Raw genomic sequence first — 19,302 nt, 5'->3', positions numbered from 1 at the left:
TGGCAATATGAAAATCACACTTGAAACCAGATAAAAAGGGGAGACGTTGACTCAATATTTGCATTGTGTGTCTGGGTGTGCCACACTAAGCACGAAGAACAGAAGGAGGAGAAGAGAAATGTCTGAGGACTTAAACAAAATTGTTAAAAAATACCAACAATATGAAGATTCCAAGTCCATCTCCAGAGATCTTGATGTTGTTCTCTTCACGGTGCACAACATAATCAAGTTTACAACCTATGGCACTGTAGCTAATCTCCCTGGACGTGGATGCCAGAGAAAAATTGATGAAAGGTTGCAACGAAGGTTAGTCCGGATCGTGGATAAGCGGCCCAATCAAGTTCCAAAGAAATTCAAGCTGTCCTACAGGCTCAGGGTGCGTCAGCGTGAATCATCCATTGACCTTTGAATTAAATGAAACGCTATGGCAGGAGACCCAGGTGGACCCCACTGCTAACATAGATACATAAAAAAGCTAGACTGCAGTTTCCCAAAATATACACGATTAAGCCAAAATACTTGTGGGAAATTATCTTGTCCACAGATGAGACCAAGATAGAGCTTTTAGGTAAAACACATCATTCTACTGTTTACCTACAAAGAAAAGAACACACTACTTACAGGCAAATATGGTGGAGGTTCAAAGATGTTTTGGGGTTGTTTTGCTAGTGCCTTAACTGGCATAATTTGTGGCGTAACGTGTGGAGCTTGATACCTGTGAAGACCTGGGGTCTTCCGTGGTCGTAACGCTACTCAGACAACACAGGGTGAGGTTAAAACAGGGTGGCAATACTTTATTGAACCACAAAGCGGACAATAAACATATAGAACAGTCCCGGCAAATACCCAAGATGGTACAACATTACACAATCTCACCCTTCCTTCTCCACCTGCCTGGAATAGAACAGCTGCGACTTTGGAGACATCCAGGGCTGACTACCTTAACCAGTGGCCCCCCGCTTCGGGCGGGCCCCCACAGAGAGAAGTTAGCGGCAAGCTTAGGAAGCTAGCAGTCCATCGAGTTACAAGGCCAGGAGACCCGAGAGTCACATCCTAGCCTCTCCGAGAGATTCCATGGGGCCAGATGACTGGTGGGTCACAATCTGGCTTCTCTGAATAGACATGAGCTCCAGGCGAGCAGTGGGTCCCTCCTAGCAACCCCAAACAACATATCCATGGTGCCAGGTGACTTCTTTACCCCAACCTGGTCTCCCCAAAATGTATCCATGTCTCTCTGATGGTCAAGGGAGCAGATCCGAATCTTTCCAGTCAGGGCCGTACCCTTAGGCTAGAATCATATAGAATTCAAATCTGTGTCTCTTTGGGTAATGCCAGGCAATCGATCTGCTGTCCTGAAGGATGTCTCTCATTCTCCTTGTAAAGTCTTTGACTCTCCTTGATTCTCCTTTGATTCTGTCTGCAGCACTACAGACATCCCTGTTAATATTTACATCTCTGTAAGGTCATCAGTCACAGGTAAGAGGTAAAGGTGCAGGGCTCAGCTATCCTTGTTTGAGCTAGTCTGTTTACATAGTTGGTATCACATTGGCTCTTGTAAATAAACGTCTAACTGACTTTTACTACAATTTGTCATTAGCATAGTAAACACGATTGTTTCCTAAGGAATCAAATTCAACATTCAGGGTCATACAAATACTGGTCTGTTCTTATTGACCAGACATAAATACACCAAGATCATAGGGTATTTCTCTTGGATTAACAAATCTAAACATCTGGCTTATTAAGATTTTAGGCTGTATCGTCACAATACCTTCTCCCATTTTTACATTTTTTGATCTCTCTGCTTAGCTGTGTCCTATGGTCATATGTCACTTGCTTGATCTGATCATGATCAGGTTTTTTTTACCTTGGAGCACTCATTCATATTCTATTACCTTAGGACAGGTTTGTCATGTGTTATGTATACTGTATCGATCTACAGGTTGTGATCCTGGGCAGATATATATTTATATATATAATAATATATACAGTACAGACCAAAAGTTTGGACACACCTTTTCATTTAAAGATTTTTCTGTATTTTCATGACTATGAAAATTGTACATTCACACTGAAGGCATCAAAACTATGAATTAACACATGTGGAATTATATACTTAACAAAAAAGTGTGAAACAACTGAAAATATGTCTTATATTCTAGGTTCTTCAAAGTAGCCACCTTTTGCTTTGATGACTGCTTTGCACACTCTGGCATTCTCTTGATGAGCTTCAAGAGGTAGTCACCGGAAATGGTCTTCCAACAATCTTGAAGGAGTTCCCAGAGATGCTTAGCACTTGTTGGCCCTTTTGCCTTCACTCTGCTGTCCAGCTCACCCCAAACCATCTCGATTGGGTTCAGGTCTGGTGACTGTGGATGACAAGTCAACTGGCGTAGCACCCCATCACTCCCCTTCTTGGTCAAATAGCCCTTACACAGCCTGGAGGTGTGTTTGGGGTCATTGTCCTGTTGAAAAATAAATGATGGTCCAACTAAACGCAAACCGGATGGGATAGCATGCCGCTGCAAGATGCTGTGGTAGCCATGCTGGTTCAGTATGCCTTCAATTTTGAATAAATCCTCAACAGTGTCACCAGCAAAGCACCCCCACACCATCACACCTCCTCCTCCATGCTTCACGGTGGGAACCAGGCATGTAGAGTCCATCCGTTTACCTTTTCTGTGTCGCACAAAGACACGGTGGTTGGAACCAAAGATCTCAAATTTGGACTCATCAGACCAAAGCACAGATTTCCACTGGTCTAATGTCCATTCCTTGTGTTATTAGCCCAAACAAGTCTCTTCTGCTTGTTGCCTGTCCTTAGCAGTGGTTTCCTAGCAGCTATTTTACCATGAAGGCCTGCTGCACAAAGTCTCCTCATAACAGTTGTTGTAGAGATGTGTCTGCTGCTAGAACTCTGTGTGGCAATGACCTGGTCTCTAATCTGAGCTGCTGTTAACCTTCGATTTAAACCTACTTCAGTATACGACTACATCAGCCTATGAATTCACCACAAGACCCATCATCAGTACATGAATACAGACTACAGAACCAGTATGGGGCAGTCTAGAGAGAAATAATTTTGATGAGGCAGGGCATCCCTTTCTGTGTGTTTCCAGTGTGAGATCAGTTGACCCTAAGTCATTTAACCTTTTTGATAACACCTTTCGGTGCCCGCTTTCTTTGATGCCCATTATTGTGCCACTAGTATATTTTTATTGTAGCAGCTTTCAAGTGTGTTCACCTCAGGGCACCTGACTTGCATTGTAGTTTATTTTTGTGAATTTTTTTGCTGTTTATTAAACTAGTAAAATCAGAAAAGAAAATGTTGCAACTAAGAAACTGCTGAATAAGAAGAAACCAACCTCAGCATCAACCTACCTGTGACTAAACTAGTGAACGTGACCTCTAAAAAGCTGATCTTGGCCCGTACGGGGATCGAACCCGCGACCTTGGCGTTATTAGCACCACGCTCTAACCAACTGAGCTAACCGGCCATGTGTGAGCAGGTCACCCCAACAGGAAAAACTGGAAATATGTGCGAGCGCAAGCATTCTGTTTTTGTGGGATGGATTTATCAAACATGTGGTGATTTTTGGTGGTACATGCACCTGTAGTAATTGACAACCAAACAATAAAATATAAACAGCTCCTGAATATCAATATATTGCCGGATGAATTACGTTTCCGTAGCAATTTGAAGAATTCCAGAGTTCCAGAGTCCAGAGTAAGAATATAAGAAACCTCCCCGTCGGGGAATCGAACCCCAGTCTCCCGCGTGACAGGCGGGGATACTCACCACTATACTAACGAGGATTGGCTGTGGTGCGACCTCGGACACCACACTACTAGAAAGTAAACACGAAGTATGTGAGTGATAATATGATCCACAGTGGGCCCTGCTCATTTTTCATTTTTGCCATTTCATTTGTGCAAAAAGCCATAACTTTTTTATTTTTCTGTAGACATAGTCGTTTGAGGGCTTGCTTTTAACAGGAGGAGTTGTAGTTTTGAATGACACCATCCATTTTACCACATTCTGTACTGAAAAATGGGAAAAAAATGACAAGTGGGGTGAGATTGTGAAGAAAACTGCAACTTTGCACTCACTCGGCAGAGTAAGTGTTCCTGTATATGAGAGGATTGGGCCAGATAGCAGCCGGCCTAATGATGGGACAGCTGTCTATAGTGTATGGGAGCTTTAGTCAAACATTTGTTCGGCTAACATATATGGCCTCATTCAGACTGCTGTATTTTCAACCACCATCAGTACACAACTACAGCAATGAAACCTCCTTCAGTATATGACTACATCAGCCTATGAATTCACCACAAGACCCATCATCAGTACATGAATACAGACTACAGAACCAGTATGGGGCAGCCTAGAGAGAAATCATTTTGATGAGGCAGGGCATCCCTTTCTGTGTGTTTCCAGTGTGAGATCAGTTGACCCTAAGTCATTTAACCTTTTTGATAACACCTTTCGGTGCCCGCTTTCTTTGACGCCGATTATTGTGCCACTAGTATATTTTTATTGTAGCAGCTTTCAAGTGTGTTCACCTCAGGGCACCTGACTTGCATTGTAGTTTATTTTTGTGAATTTTTTTGCTCTTTATTAAACTAGTAAAATCAGAAAAGAAAATGTTGCAACTAAGAAACTGCTGAATAAGAAGAAACCAACCTCAGCATCAACCTACCTGTGACTAAACTAGTGAACGTGACCTCTAAAAAGCTGATCTTGGCCCGTACGGGGATCGAACCCGCGACCTTGGCGTTATTAGCACCACGCTCTAACCAACTGAGCTAACCGGCCATGTGTGAACAGGTCACCCCAACAGGAAAAACTGGAAATATGTGCGAGCGCAAGCATTCTGTTTTTGTGGGATGGATTTATCAAACATGTGGTGATTTTTGGTGGTACATGCACCTGTAGTAATTGACAACCAAACAATAAAATATAAACAGCTCCTGAATATCAATATATTGCCGGATGAATTACGTTTCCGTAGCAATTTGAAGAATTCCAGAGTTCCAGAGTCCAGAGTAAGAATATAAGAAACCTCCCCGTCGGGGAATCGAACCCCGGTCTCCCACGTGACAGGCGGGGATACTCACCACTATACTAACGAGGATTGGCTGTGGTGCGACCTCGGACACCACACTACTAGAAAGTAAACACGAAGTATGTGAGTGATAATATGATCCACAGTGGGCCCTGCTCATTTTTCATTTTTGCCATTTCATTTGTGCAAAAAGCCATAACTTTTTTATTTTTCTGTAGACATAGTCGTTTGAGGGCTTGCTTTTAACAGGAGGAGTTGTAGTTTTGAATGACACCATCCATTTTACCACATTCTGTACTGAAAAATGGGAAAAAAATGACAAGTGGGGTGAGATTGTGAAGAAAACTGCAACTTTGCACTCACTCGGCAGAGTAAGTGTTCCTGTATATGAGAGGATTGGGCCAGATAGCAGCCGGCCTAATGATGGGACAGCTGTCTATAGTGTATGGGAGCTTTAGTCTTAGCTTTTGCTGGCAGCTCCTTCCCGGCCACTGTGCTTAGGGCGCGCGCGCGCGCGCCCTCCCTCCCTCTTAAAGGGGCCGCGCGCGCCGTCCTAAGGAGTCCCCGGCCAATGGCCGGAGGACTTTACCATATATAAGGCACCTCCTCCAAAATGGAGGTGCCCGAGCAATGTTGTTGCACCGTTCTACTCTGCTTCAGCCCTCAGGTCCCGTTGCCAGTTACCTGCCAGTTACCTGCCAGATTCCTGCCAGCTTGCTGTCCTAATCCTGCCTGATTTCCTGTTACCTGCCTGCCTGCCTGAGGTCCGACGGTCTGCCTTACAACTCCGGTCAGTCTGTCTAAGGACCAACTTGCCCGCTCACCTGGGAGCGCACATCAGCTACCTGCCTGCTTGCCTGAGGTCCGACGGTCTGCCTTACAACTCCGGTCAGTCTGTCTATGGACCAGCTTGCCCGCTCACCTGGGAGCGCTTCTCCGCTACCTGCCTGCTTGCCTGCCCGGAGGCTCCGCTGTCACGTGCTGTGACCACCAGCTATTCCAGACTCTTGCCCGCTCACCTGGGAGCGCTTCTCCGCTACCTGCCTGCTTGCCTACCTGGAGGCTCCGCTGTCACGTGCTGTGACCACCTGCTATTCCAGAGACTCTCGCTTGCTCACCTGGGAGCACACATCCTCCATCTGCCTTGCTAGCCTACCTGGAGGTTCAGCCATCACAGGTCGTACCTACCCCTTACCTAGAGACTGCCCCGGTCACTTGCCGTGACCTCCAGCCCGTTCTTCCAGAGACTGCCCCGGTCACTTGCCGTGACCTCCAGCCCGTTCTTCCAGAGACTGCCCTGATCACTTGCCGTGACCTCCTGCCCGTACACCCAGAGACTGTCCCGGTCACCTGCTGTGACTGCCTGCCTGGTCGCCACCCGCTCCCTTACAAGGACCGCTCCCTTGTATAGTAGCCCAGAGGTTCCGCCTCCCAGACCCGTTACAGTTTGCTCGGGCCATGGAACCCGGTGGCACCCAAGCTCCCTCGCTCTCGGACCTGTGTCATGAACTGTCCCGTCAAAGGTCCCAACAGGAGTCCATCCTGGGTCACCTGCGGAATGTCAATACTCGCCTGGACACTCTGACTGTTCCACCAACAACCTCCGCCAGTGCCATGTCTCGCAATCCGGCAGCTCCGCTGTCCACTAACACCATGATATCCTACCCCGGACCTCGGCTTTCTGCACCTCCTCGCTTCGGAGGCGACTCAGCCCAGGCTCGGGGCTTCATAAATCAGTGCACCCTGCACTTTGAACTATTGTCCCACCAGTTTAACTCCGACCGAGCCAAAATTGCATTCATCATGTCCCATCTCACCGGGGAGGCCCTGGCCTGGCTAAATCCTCTATGGGAGAGAGGAGACCCCCTGGTGTCCAACTTGCCTGCTTTTCTCACGGCTTTCCGGAAAGTCTTCGACGAACCCGGACGGAAGACCTCATCCGCATCATCGTTGCTACGCCTCCGTCAGGAAAGTCTCACCGTGGGCCAATATGCCATACGGTTCCGTACCCTTGCCTCGGAGCTGGCCTGGGATAACGACGCTCTGGTTTCCGTCTTCTGGGAGGGTCTGTCCGGCCGTATTAAAGATGAACTTGCCGGTCGGGACATTCCTACCACTCTCGATGACTTAATAACTCTTGCCACCCGGATTGACCTACGGTTCCAGGAGCGTGCCAGAGAGGTCACCCGTGAGAGGAGGTTACCACGTCTAGCTCCTACTTTTCAGAAACCCGTCACTCCTTCTGTCTCTAACCAGGTACACCCTCCTGAGCCTATGCAGGTCAACCAGACCAAGATGGTCAAGACCCGTCAGGACTTACGCCGTGCCGAGGGGACCTGCTTCTACTGCGGCAGTAAGAAACACCGAATCCGTGCCTGCCCGGAGAGGTCGGGAAACGCCTGTGTCTAGGTTCGCTCAGAGAGGTCCACCTAGACAAGAATAAATCCTCTCCATCCCTGCTGTTGTCAGTTTCAATCGTCTACGGGGAGAACCGTTATTTCGAACTAGCCCAACTGGACTCTGGAGCAGCCGGGAATCTTATTTCACAGTCCCTGGTAGAGAAATACCGCATCCCCACCAAACCTCTGGCTGTACCCTTGTCTGTTGCTGCCGTGGATGGGGGGCTCTTACCACGCCCCATCCAACTCATCACCGAATCCATTACTCTGCAGGTGGGAATGCTGCATTCTGAAAGTATCTCCTTCCATGTTCTGCCTGGACTCTCTCACGCCCTCTTGCTAGGCCTACCTTGGCTCCAGAAACATGCACCCGTTCTTGACTGGCAGACCGGAGAAGTCCTTCGCTGGGGACAGGGCTGCCATAAGACCTGTCTGGTTCCCGTTCATCCCGTCCGTCCTTCTCCTACCCCAGCTAATCTACCTGGACTTCCGATTCCTTATTGGTCTTATGCTGATGTCTTTAATAAAAAGGAGGCAGAGACACTACCCCCTCATAGACCATACGACTGCCCTATCGACCTGTTACCTGGTACTTCTCCTCCCCGTGGGCGTATTTATCCATTATCCGCTGCTGAGACCCGGTCGATGTCCGAATATATTGAGGAGAATCTGGCCAGGGGATTCATCCGGAAATCTACCTCCCCGGCGGGAGCAGGCTTCTTTTTCGTCAAAAAGAAGGACGGCTCTCTCCGTCCCTGTATAGACTATAGAGGCCTTAACCAGATCACGGTGAAGAATAAGTACCCCCTTCCGCTCATTCCGGAGTTATTTGATCGTCTGAGGGGGGCTAGAATCTTCACCAAACTGGACCTCCGTGGGGCGTACAACCTGGCTCGTATCCGTCAGGGGGATGAATGGAAGACGGCATTCAACACCCGGGACGGCCACTATGAATATCTGGTAATGCCCTTTGGCCTCTGTAACGCTCCTGCCGTCTTTCAAGAGTTGGTCAATGACATCTTCCGGGACCTTCTCTACTCCTGCGTAGTGGTGTACCTGGACGACATCTTGGTCTTCTCTCCGGATCTCCAGACTCACCGGAGGGATGTTCGTCAGGTCCTGCTCAGGCTCAGGCAGAACCATCTCTATGCTAAATATGAGAAGTGCCTCTTTGAGCAGACCTCGCTTCCGTTTCTGGGCTACATTATCTCTCAGACCGGCCTACAAATGGATCCTGAGAAACTGTCTGCCATCGAGAAATGGCCCCGACCAGAGGGGTTGAAGGCTATTCAACGGTTCCTGGGCTTCGCCAACTATTACCGCCTCTTCATCCCGCACTTCTCTTCCCGGACTGCCCCAATTTCCGCGCTCACCCGTAAGGGTACTAATCCCAAAGAGTGGCCGCCCGAAGCAGAGGAGGCCTTTCTTTCCCTAAAACAGGCCTTCTCTTCCGCCCCGGTGCTGCATCGCCCGGACGGCAACAAGCAGTTCTTCCTGGAAGTTGACGCCTCCTCCTCTGGAGCCGGAGCGGTACTTACTCAAAAATCATCTTCCGGGAGAATGGTAACTTGTGGCTTCTTCTCCAAACTCTTCTCCTCTTCTGAGCGCAACTATTCCATAGGAGACCGAGAGTTATTGGCCATCAAGCTGGCGTTGGAGGAGTGGCGTTACCTACTCGAGGGGGCTCTTCATCCGGTAATAATTTACACTGACCACAAGAACTTGGCTTACCTCCAGCATGCCCAGAGACTTAACCCGCGCGAAGCCCGGTGGTCCTTGTTTTTTGCTCGCTTTGATTTTGTTCTTCATTTTCGCCCGGCTGACAAAAACGTCAAAGCAGACGCCTTGTCCCGATCCTTTCTGGTGTCCGATCTCGAGGAAGAACCTAAACATATCATCGATCCCGCCAGAGTAATGCAGGTGGCTCCCGTGAGTCTAAATCGTCTCCCTCCCGGTAAGACGTTTGTTTCAGTACCTGATCGGGAGAAGATCCTACACTGGGGCCATTCGTCTAAACTAGCTGGGCCACGCCGGTCAGAAAAAGACCCTCCAGCTTATTGCCTGGCACTATTGGTGGCCTACCCTGCACAAGGACATAATAGACTTTGTTTCTGCCTGTGTGTCCTGCGCCCGCAACAAAGTCCCGAGACATCTGCCAGCCGGACGCCTCCTTCCGCTTCCTGTCCTGCTGCCCCCTGGCAGCATATAGCAATGGACTTTATAACTGATCTCCCCGTCTCTGCCGGTTGTACGGTCATTTGGGTGGTCGCTGACCGCTTTTCCAAGATGGCTCACTTTATTCCCCTGCCAGGCCTTCCGTCTGCACCCGAGCTGGCTAAAGACTTTATCCGCCACATCTTCCGTCTTCATGGCCTGCCCCTCCACATCGTGTCGGATCGTGGGGTACAGTTCACCTCACGTTTCTGGAGAGCCACTTGTAAACTACTAGACGTCACCCTGGACTTCTCGTCCGCTTACCACCCACAGTCCAATGGTCAAGTGGAGCGGATCAATCAGAACCTGACCAGTTACCTCCGGCACTTCGTTAATGCCCACCATTCTGACTGGGTGGATCTCCTACCATGGGCCGAGTTCTCTTATAATAATCACGAGAGCGAATCCTCCTCCAAATCCCCGTTTTTTGTAGTCTTTGGTCAGCATCCTCGGATTCCTTTTCCTGTCTCCACCTCTGTGGACAACCCGGCTGCGGAATCTCTCGTTAGCAAATTTTCCTCCATATGGGAGAGTACCCGGTCCGCACTCCTTCTGTCATCCGAGCGTATGAAAAGACACGCTGACAAAAAACGCCTGGATCCTCCACAATTTCGTCCAGGAGATAAAGTCTGGCTCTCAACTAAATATGTTCGACTCAAGATACCTTCTTACAAGTTAGGGCCTCGGTTCATCGGTCCTCTGGAGGTCATCAGTCAGATCAACCCAGTGGCCTATAAATTGAAACTCCCGGCCAACTTACGGATCCCTAACTCCTTCCATGTATCTCTCCTCAAACCCGTGGTGCTTAACTCTTTTTCCAAATCTACAGGTACGCCTCCTGCTCCGGTTTCTGCTGAGGATGAGTTTGAGGTAGAGAACATTCTTGCCACCAAAAGGGTAAGAGGAAAGACCTTTTTCTGGTAGATTGGAAGGGGTTTGGTCCTGAGGAGAGAACGTGGGAGCCCCAGGAGAACATCCATGCCCCTCTCATCCTAGCTAAATTTCTATCTGGCCTAAAAAAGGGGGGGCCTAAAGGGGGGGGTACTGTAGTGCCGGCGTCCCTGCCCTCTGCTAGGCAGGGACGCTGTTCCCCTCACCGCTCTGCTCCGTGCCCGGCGTCCCTCTCCCGCTCTGCTGGCAGCGCGCGCTCCTTCCCGGCCACTGTGCTAAGGGCGCGCGCGCGCGCCCTCCCTCCCTCTTAAAGGGGCCGCGCGCGCCGTCCTAAGGAGTCCCCGGCCAATGGCCGGAGGACTTTACCATATATAAGGCACCTCCTCCAAAATGGAGGTGCCCGAGCAATGTTGTTGCACCGTTCTACTCTGCTTCAGCCCTCAGGTCCCGTTGCCAGTTACCTGCCAGTTACCTGCCAGATTCCTGCCAGCTTGCTGTCCTAATCCTGCCTGATTTCCTGTTACCTGCCTGCCTGCCTGAGGTCCGACGGTCTGCCTTACAACTCCGGTCAGTCTGTCTATGGACCAGCTTGCCCGCTCACCTGGGAGCGCTTCTCCGCTACCTGCCTGCTTGCCTGCCCGGAGGCTCCGCTGTCACGTGCTGTGACCACCAGCTATTCCAGACTCTTGCCCGCTCACCTGGGAGCGCTTCTCCGCTACCTGCCTGCTTGCCTACCTGGAGGCTCCGCCGTCACGTGCTGTGACCACCTGCTATTCCAGAGACTCTCGCTTGCTCACCTGGGAGCACACATCCTCCATCTGCCTTGCTAGCCTACCTGGAGGTTCAGCCATCACAGGTCGTACCTACCCCTTACCTAGAGACTGCCTCGGTCACTTGCCGTGACCTCCAGCCCGTTCTTCCAGAGACTGCCCCGGTCACTTGCCGTGACCTCCAGCCCGTTCTTCCAGAGACTGCCCTGATCACTTGCCGTGACCTCCTGCCCGTACACCCAGAGACTGTCCCGGTCACCTGCTGTGACTGCCTGCCTGGTCGCCACCCGCTCCCTTACAAGGACCGCTCCCTTGTATAGTAGCCCAGAGGTTCCGCCTCCCAGACCCGTTACATATGGCCTCATTCAGACTGCTGTATTTTCAACCACCATCAGTACACAACTACAGCAATGAAACCTCCTTCAGTATATGACTACATCAGCCTATGAATTCACCACAAGACCCATCATCAGTACATGAATACAGACTACAGAACCAGTATGGGGCAGCCTAGAGAGAAATCATTTTGATGAGGCAGGGCATCCCTTTCTGTGTGTTTCCAGTGTGAGATCAGTTGACCCTAAGTCATTTAACCTTTTTGATAACACCTTTCGGTGCCCGCTTTCTTTGACGCCGATTATTGTGCCACTAGTATATTTTTATTGTAGCAGCTTTCAAGTGTGTTCACCTCAGGGCACCTGACTTGCATTGTAGTTTATTTTTGTGAATTTTTTTGCTCTTTATTAAACTAGTAAAATCAGAAAAGAAAATGTTGCAACTAAGAAACTGCTGAATAAGAAGAAACCAACCTCAGCATCAACCTACCTGTGACTAAACTAGTGAACGTGACCTCTAAAAAGCTGATCTTAGCACATACGGGGATCGAACCCGCGACCTTGGCGTTATTAGCACCACGCTCTAAGCAACTGAGCTAACCGGCCATGTGTGAGCAGGTCACCCCAACAGGAAAAACTGGAAATATGTGCGAGCGCAAGCATTCTGTTTTTGTGGGATGGATTTATCAAACATGTGGTGATTTTTGGTGGTACATGCACCTGTAGTAATTGACAACCAAACAATAAAATATAAACAGCTCCTGAATATCAATATATTGCCGGATGAATTACGTTTCCGTAGCAATTTGAAGAATTCCAGAGTTCCAGAGTCCAGAGTAAGAATATAAGAAACCTCCCCGTCGGGGAATCGAACCCCGGTCTCCCGCGTGACAGGCGGGGATACTCACCACTATACTAACGAGGATTGGCTGTGGTGCGACCTCGGACACCACACTACTAGAAAGTAAACACGAAGTATGTGAGTGATAATATGATCCACAGTGGGCCCTGCTCATTTTTCATTTTTGCCATTTCATTTGTGCAAAAAGCCATAACTTTTTTATTTTTCTGTAGACATAGTCGTTTGAGGGCTTGCTTTTAACAGGAGGAGTTGTAGTTTTGAATGACACCATCCATTTTACCACATTCTGTACTGAAAAATGGGAAAAAAATGACAAGTGGGGTGAGATTGTGAAGAAAACTGCAACTTTGCACTCACTCGGCAGAGTAAGTGTTCCTGTATATGAGAGGATTGGGCCAGATAGCAGCCGGCCTAATGATGGGACAGCTGTCTATAGTGTATGGGAGCTTTAGTCAAACATTTGTTCGGCTAACATATATGGCCTCATTCAGACTGCTGTATTTTCAACCACCATCAGTACACAACTACAGCAATGAAACCTCCTTCAGTATATGACTACATCAGCCTATGAATTCACCACAAGACCCATCATCAGTACATGAATACAGACTACAGAACCAGTATGGGGCAGCCTAGAGAGAAATCATTTTGATGAGGCAGGGCATCCCTTTCTGTGTGTTTCCAGTGTGAGATCAGTTGACCCTAAGTCATTTAACCTTTTTGATAACACCTTTCGGTGCCCGCTTTCTTTGACGCCGATTATTGTGCCACTAGTATATTTTTATTGTAGCAGCTTTCAAGTGTGTTCACCTCAGGGCACCTGACTTGCATTGTAGTTTATTTTTGTGAATTTTTTTGCTCTTTATTAAACTAGTAAAATCAGAAAAGAAAATGTTGCAACTAAGAAACTGCTGAATAAGAAGAAACCAACCTCAGCATCAACCTACCTGTGACTAAACTAGTGAACGTGACCTCTAAAAAGCTGATCTTGGCCCGTACGGGGATCGAACCCGCGACCTTGGCATTATTAGCACCACGCTCTAACCAACTGAGCTAACCGGCCATGTGTGAGCAGGTCACCCCAACAGGAAAAACTGGAAATATGTGCGAGCGCAAGCATTCTGTTTTTGTGGGATGGATTTATCAAACATGTGGTGATTTTTGGTGGTACATGCACCTGTAGTAATTGACAACCAAACAATAAAATATAAACAGCTCCTGAATATCAATATATTGCCGGATGAATTACGTTTCCGTAGCAATTTGAAGAATTCCAGAGTTCCAGAGTCCAGAGTAAGAATATAAGAAACCTCCCCGTCGGGGAATCGAACCCCGGTCTCCCGCGTGACAGGCGGGGATACTCACCACTATACTAACGAGGATTGGCTGTGGTGCGACCTCGGACACCACACTACTAGAAAGTAAACACGAAGTATGTGAGTGATAATATGATCCACAGTGGGCCCTGCTCATTTTTGCCATTTCATTTGTGCAAAAAGCCATAACTTTTTTATTTTTCTGTAGACATAGTCGTTTGAGGGCTTGCTTTTAACAGGAGGAGTTGTAGTTTTGAATGACACCATCCATTTTACCACATTCTGTACTGAAAAATGGGAAAAAAATGACAAGTGGGGTGAGATTGTGAAGAAAACTGCAACTTTGCACTCACTCGGCAGAGTAAGTGTTCCTGTATATGAGAGGATTGGGCCAGATAGCAGCCGGCCTAATGATGGGACAGCTGTCTATAGTGTATGGGAGCTTTAGTCAAACATTTGTTCGGCTAACATATATGGCCTCATTCAGACTGCTGTATTTTCAACCACCATCAGTACACAACTACAGCAATGAAACCTCCTTCAGTATATGACTACATCAGCCTATGAATTCACCACAAGACCCATCATCAGTACATGAATACAGACTACAGAACCAGTATGGGGCAGCCTAGAGAGAAATCATTTTGATGAGGCAGGGCATCCCTTTCTGTGTGTTTCCAGTGTGAGATCAGTTGACCCTAAGTCATTTAACCTTTTTGATAACACCTTTCGGTGCCCGCTTTCTTTGACGCCGATTATTGTGCCACTAGTATATTTTTATTGTAGCAGCTTTCAAGTGTGTTCACCTCAGGGCACCTGACTTGCATTGTAGTTTATTTTTGTGAATTTTTTTGCTCTTTATTAAACTAGTAAAATCAGAAAAGAAAATGTTGCAACTAAGAAACTGCTGAATAAGAAGAAACCAACCTCAGCATCAACCTACCTGTGACTAAACTAGTGAACGTGACCTCTAAAAAGCTGATCTTGGCCCGTATGGGGATCGAACCCGCGACCTTGGCATTATTAGCACCACGCTCTAACCAACTGAGCTAACCGGCTATGTGTGAGCAGGTCACCCCAACAGGAAAAACTGGAAATATGTGCGAGCGCAAGCATTCTGTTTTTGTGGGATGGATTTATCAAACATGTGGTGATTTTTGGTGGTACATGCACCTGTAGTAATTGACAACCAAACAATAAAATATAAACAGCTCCTGAATATCAATATATTGCCGGATGAATTACGTTTCCGTAGCAATTTGAACAATTCCAGAGTTCCAGAGTCCAGAGTAAGAATATAAGAAACCTCCCCGTCAGGGAATCGAACCCCGGTCTCCCACGTGACAAGCTGGGATACTCACCACTATACTAACAAGGATTGGCTGTGGTGCGACCTCGGACACCACACTACTACAAAGTAAACACGAAGTATGTGAGTGATAATATGATCCACAGTGGGCCCTGCTCATTTTTCATTTTTGCCATTTCATTTGTGCAAAAAGCCATAACTTTTATTTTTCTGTAGACATAGTCGTTTGAGGGCTTGCTTTTAACAGGAGGAGTTGTAGTTTTGAATGACACCATCCATTTTACCACATTCTGTACTGAAAAATGGGAAAAAAATGACAAGTGGGGTGAGATTGTGAAGAAAACTGCAACTTTGCACTCACTCGGCAGAGTAAGTGTTCCTGTATATGAGAGGATTGGGCCAGATAGCAGCCGGCCTAATGATGGGACAGCTGTCTATAGTGTATGGGAGCTTTAGTCAAACATTTGTTCGGCTAACATATATGGCCTCATTCAGACTGCTGTATTTTCAACCACCATCAGTACACAACTACAGCAATGAAACCTCCTTCAGTATATGACTACATCAGCCTATGAATTCACCACAAGACCCATCATCAGTACATGAATACAGACTACAGAACCAGTATGGGGCAGCCTAGAGAGAAATCATTTTGATGAGGCAGGGCATCCCTTTCTGTGTGTTTCCAGTGTGAGATCAGTTGACCCTAAGTCATTTAACCTTTTTGATAACACCTTTCGGTGCCCGCTTTCTTTGACGCCGATTATTGTGCCACTAGTATATTTTTATTGTAGCAGCTTTCAAGTGTGTTCACCTCAGGGCACCTGACTTGCATTGTAGTTTATTTTTGTGAATTTTTTTGCTCTTTATTAAACTAGTAAAATCAGAAAAGAAAATGTTGCAACTAAGAAACTGCTGAATAAGAAGAAACCAACCTCAGCATCAACCTACCTGTGACTAAACTAGTGAACGTGACCTCTAAAAAGCTGATCTTGGCCCGTACGGGGATCGAACCCGCGACCTTGGCATTATTAGCACCACGCTCTAACCAACTGAGCTAACCGGCCATGTGTGAGCAAGTCACCCCAACAGGAAAAACTGGAAATATGTGCGAGCGCAAGCATTCTGTTTTTGTGGGATGGATTTATCAAACATGTGGTGATTTTTGGTGGTACATGCACCTGTAGTAATTGACAACCAAACAATAAAATATAAACAGCTCCTGAATATCAATATATTGCCGGATGAATTACGTTTCCGTAGCAATTTGAAGAATTCCAGAGTTCCAGAGTCCAGAGTAAGAATATAAGAAACCTCCCCGTCGGGGAATCGAACCCCGGTCTCCCGCGTGACAGGCGGGGATACTCACCACTATACTAACGAGGATTGGCTGTGGTGCGACCTCGGACACCACACTACTAGAAAGTAAACACGAAGTATGTGAGTGATAATATGATCCACAGTGGGCCCTGCTCATTTTTCATTTTTGCCATTTCATTTGTGCAAAAAGCCATAACTTTTTTATTTTTCTGTAGACATAGTCGTTTGAGGGCTTGCTTTTAACAGGAGGAGTTGTAGTTTTGAATGACACCATCCATTTTACCACATTCTGTACTGAAAAATGGGAAAAAAATGACAAGTGGGGTGAGATTGTGAAGAAAACTGCAACTTTGCACTCACTCGGCAGAGTAAGTGTTCCTGTATATGAGAGGATTGGGCCAGATAGCAGCCGGCCTAATGATGGGACAGCTGTCTATAGTGTATGGGAGCTTTAGTCAAACATTTGTTCGGCTAACATATATGGCCTCATTCAGACTGCTGTATTTTCAACCACCATCAGTACACAACTACAGCAATGAAACCTCCTTCAGTATATGACTACATCAGCCTATGAATTCACCACAAGACCCATCATCAGTACATGAATACAGACTACAGAACCAGTATGGGGCAGCCTAGAGAGAAATCATTTTGATGAGGCAGGGCATCCCTTTCTGTGTGTTTCCAGTGTGAGATCAGTTGACCCTAAGTCATTTAACCTTTTTGATAACACCTTTCGGTGCCCGCTTTCTTTGACGCCGATTATTGTGCCACTAGTATATTTTTATTGTAGCAGCTTTCAAGTGTGTTCACCTCAGGGCACCTGACTTGCATTGTAGTTTATTTTTGTGAATTTTTTTGCTCTTTATTAAACTAGTAAAATCAGAAAAGAAAATGTTGCAACTAAGAAACTGCTGAATAAGAAGAAACCAACCTCAGCATCAACCTACCTGTGACTAAACTAGTGAACGTGACCTCTAAAAAGCTGATCTTGGCCCGTATGGGGATCGAACCCGCGACCTTGGCATTATTAGCACCACGCTCTAACCAACTGAGCTAACCGGCTATGTGTGAGCAGGTCACCCCAACAGGAAAAACTGGAAATATGTGCGAGCGCAAGCATTCTGTTTTTGTGGGATGGATTTATCAAACATGTGGTGATTTTTGGTGGTACATGCACCTGTAGTAATTGACAACCAAACAATAAAATATAAACAGCTCCTGAATATCAATATATTGCCGGATGAATTACGTTTCCGTAGCAATTTGAACAATTCCAGAGTTCCAGAGTCCAGAGTAAGAATATAAGAAACCTCCCCGTCAGGGAATCGAACCCCGGTCTCCCACGTGACAAGCTGGGATACTCACCACTATACTAACAAGGATTGGCTGTGGTGCGACCTCGGACACCACACTACTACAAAGTAAACACGAAGTATGTGAGTGATAATATGATCCACAGTGGGCCCTGCTCATTTTTCATTTTTGCCATTTCATTTGTGCAAAAAGCCATAACTTTTATTTTTCTGTAGACATAGTCGTTTGAGGGCTTGCTTTTAACAGGAGGAGTTGTAGTTTTGAATGACACCATCCATTTTACCACATTCTGTACTGAAAAATGGGAAAAAAATGACAAGTGGGGTGAGATTGTGAAGAAAACTGCAACTTTGCACTCACTCGGCAGAGTAAGTGTTCCTGTATATGAGAGGATTGGGCCAGATAGCAGCCGGCCTAATGATGGGACAGCTGTCTATAGTGTATGGGAGCTTTAGTCAAACATTTGTTCGGCTAACATATATGGCCTCATTCAGACTGCTGTATTTTCAACCACCATCAGTACACAACTACAGCAATGAAACCTCCTTCAGTATATGACTACATCAGCCTATGAATTCACCACAAGACCCATCATCAGTACATGAATACAGACTACAGAACCAGTATGGGGCAGCCTAGAGAGAAATCATTTTGATGAGGCAGGGCATCCCTTTCTGTGTGTTTCCAGTGTGAGATCAGTTGACCCTAAGTCATTTAACCTTTTTGATAACACCTTTCGGTGCCCGCTTTCTTTGACGCCGATTATTGTGCCACTAGTATATTTTTATTGTAGCAGCTTTCAAGTGTGTTCACCTCAGGGCACCTGACTTGCATTGTAGTTTATTTTTGTGAATTTTTTTGCTCTTTATTAAACTAGTAAAATCAGAAAAGAAAATGTTGCAACTAAGAAACTGCTGAATAAGAAGAAACCAACCTCAGCATCAACCTACCTGTGACTAAACTAGTAAACATGACCTCTAAAAAGCTGATCTTGGCCTGTACGGGGATCGAACCCGCGACCTTGGCGTTATTAGCACCACGCTCTAACCAACTGAGCTAACCGGCCATGTGTGAGCAAGTCACCCCAACAGGAAAAACTGGAAATATGTGCGAGCGCAAGCATTCTGTTTTTGTGGGATGGATTTATCAAACATGTGGTGATTTTTGGTGGTACATGCACCTGTAGTAATTGAAAACCAAACAATAAAATATAAACAGCTCCTGAATATCAATATATTGCCGGATGAATTACGTTTCCGTAGCAATTTGAAGAATTCCAGAGTTCCAGAGTCCAGAGTAAGAATATAAGAAACCTCCCCGTCGGGGAATTGAACCCCGGTCTCCTGCGTGACAGGCGGGGATACTCACCACTATACTAACGAGGATTGGCTGTGGTGCGACCTCGGACACCACACTACTAGAAAGTAAACACGAAGTATGTGAGTGATAATATGATCCACAGTGGGCCCTGCTCATTTTTCATTTTTGCCATTTCATTTGTGC

General features: G+C 46.9%; 14 non-coding genes across 14 annotated transcripts; all 14 read right to left on the bottom strand.

Annotated features, from left to right (window-relative positions):
• Positions 1-3,423: 3,423 nt before the first annotated feature.
• TRNAI-AAU (transfer RNA isoleucine (anticodon AAU)) lies at positions 3,424-3,497 on the bottom strand. The gene has a single exon. It is a non-coding gene; the product is annotated as a tRNA-Ile (tRNA).
• Positions 3,498-3,744: 247 nt separating this feature from the next.
• Positions 3,745-3,816, bottom strand: TRNAD-GUC (transfer RNA aspartic acid (anticodon GUC)). Its single transcript has one exon. It is a non-coding gene; the product is annotated as a tRNA-Asp (tRNA).
• Positions 3,817-4,742: 926 nt separating this feature from the next.
• On the bottom strand, positions 4,743-4,816 carry TRNAI-AAU (transfer RNA isoleucine (anticodon AAU)). Its single transcript has one exon. It is a non-coding gene; the product is annotated as a tRNA-Ile (tRNA).
• Positions 4,817-5,063: 247 nt separating this feature from the next.
• Positions 5,064-5,135, bottom strand: TRNAD-GUC (transfer RNA aspartic acid (anticodon GUC)). The gene has a single exon. It is a non-coding gene; the product is annotated as a tRNA-Asp (tRNA).
• Positions 5,136-12,207: 7,072 nt separating this feature from the next.
• Positions 12,208-12,281, bottom strand: TRNAI-AAU (transfer RNA isoleucine (anticodon AAU)). Its single transcript has one exon. It is a non-coding gene; the product is annotated as a tRNA-Ile (tRNA).
• Positions 12,282-12,528: 247 nt separating this feature from the next.
• On the bottom strand, positions 12,529-12,600 carry TRNAD-GUC (transfer RNA aspartic acid (anticodon GUC)). The gene has a single exon. It is a non-coding gene; the product is annotated as a tRNA-Asp (tRNA).
• A 926-nt stretch (positions 12,601-13,526) lies between these two features.
• TRNAI-AAU (transfer RNA isoleucine (anticodon AAU)) lies at positions 13,527-13,600 on the bottom strand. The gene has a single exon. It is a non-coding gene; the product is annotated as a tRNA-Ile (tRNA).
• A 247-nt stretch (positions 13,601-13,847) lies between these two features.
• On the bottom strand, positions 13,848-13,919 carry TRNAD-GUC (transfer RNA aspartic acid (anticodon GUC)). The gene has a single exon. It is a non-coding gene; the product is annotated as a tRNA-Asp (tRNA).
• Positions 13,920-14,838: 919 nt separating this feature from the next.
• Positions 14,839-14,912, bottom strand: TRNAI-AAU (transfer RNA isoleucine (anticodon AAU)). The gene has a single exon. It is a non-coding gene; the product is annotated as a tRNA-Ile (tRNA).
• Positions 14,913-16,155: 1,243 nt separating this feature from the next.
• On the bottom strand, positions 16,156-16,229 carry TRNAI-AAU (transfer RNA isoleucine (anticodon AAU)). Its single transcript has one exon. It is a non-coding gene; the product is annotated as a tRNA-Ile (tRNA).
• Positions 16,230-16,476: 247 nt separating this feature from the next.
• TRNAD-GUC (transfer RNA aspartic acid (anticodon GUC)) lies at positions 16,477-16,548 on the bottom strand. The gene has a single exon. It is a non-coding gene; the product is annotated as a tRNA-Asp (tRNA).
• A 926-nt stretch (positions 16,549-17,474) lies between these two features.
• Positions 17,475-17,548, bottom strand: TRNAI-AAU (transfer RNA isoleucine (anticodon AAU)). The gene has a single exon. It is a non-coding gene; the product is annotated as a tRNA-Ile (tRNA).
• Positions 17,549-18,791: 1,243 nt separating this feature from the next.
• TRNAI-AAU (transfer RNA isoleucine (anticodon AAU)) lies at positions 18,792-18,865 on the bottom strand. The gene has a single exon. It is a non-coding gene; the product is annotated as a tRNA-Ile (tRNA).
• A 247-nt stretch (positions 18,866-19,112) lies between these two features.
• Positions 19,113-19,184, bottom strand: TRNAD-GUC (transfer RNA aspartic acid (anticodon GUC)). The gene has a single exon. It is a non-coding gene; the product is annotated as a tRNA-Asp (tRNA).
• Between the last annotated feature and the right edge of the window lie 118 nt (positions 19,185-19,302).

The sequence above is a fragment of the Phyllobates terribilis genome, unplaced genomic scaffold, assembly GCF_046119375.1.
Source record: "Phyllobates terribilis strain yellow unplaced genomic scaffold, ASM4611937v1 Scaffold_11__3_contigs__length_659146591, whole genome shotgun sequence".
Lineage (NCBI taxonomy): Eukaryota > Metazoa > Chordata > Amphibia > Anura > Dendrobatidae > Phyllobates > Phyllobates terribilis.
Note: the sequence above shows the minus strand (reverse complement) of the source record. Positions and strands in the feature narration are given on the sequence as shown.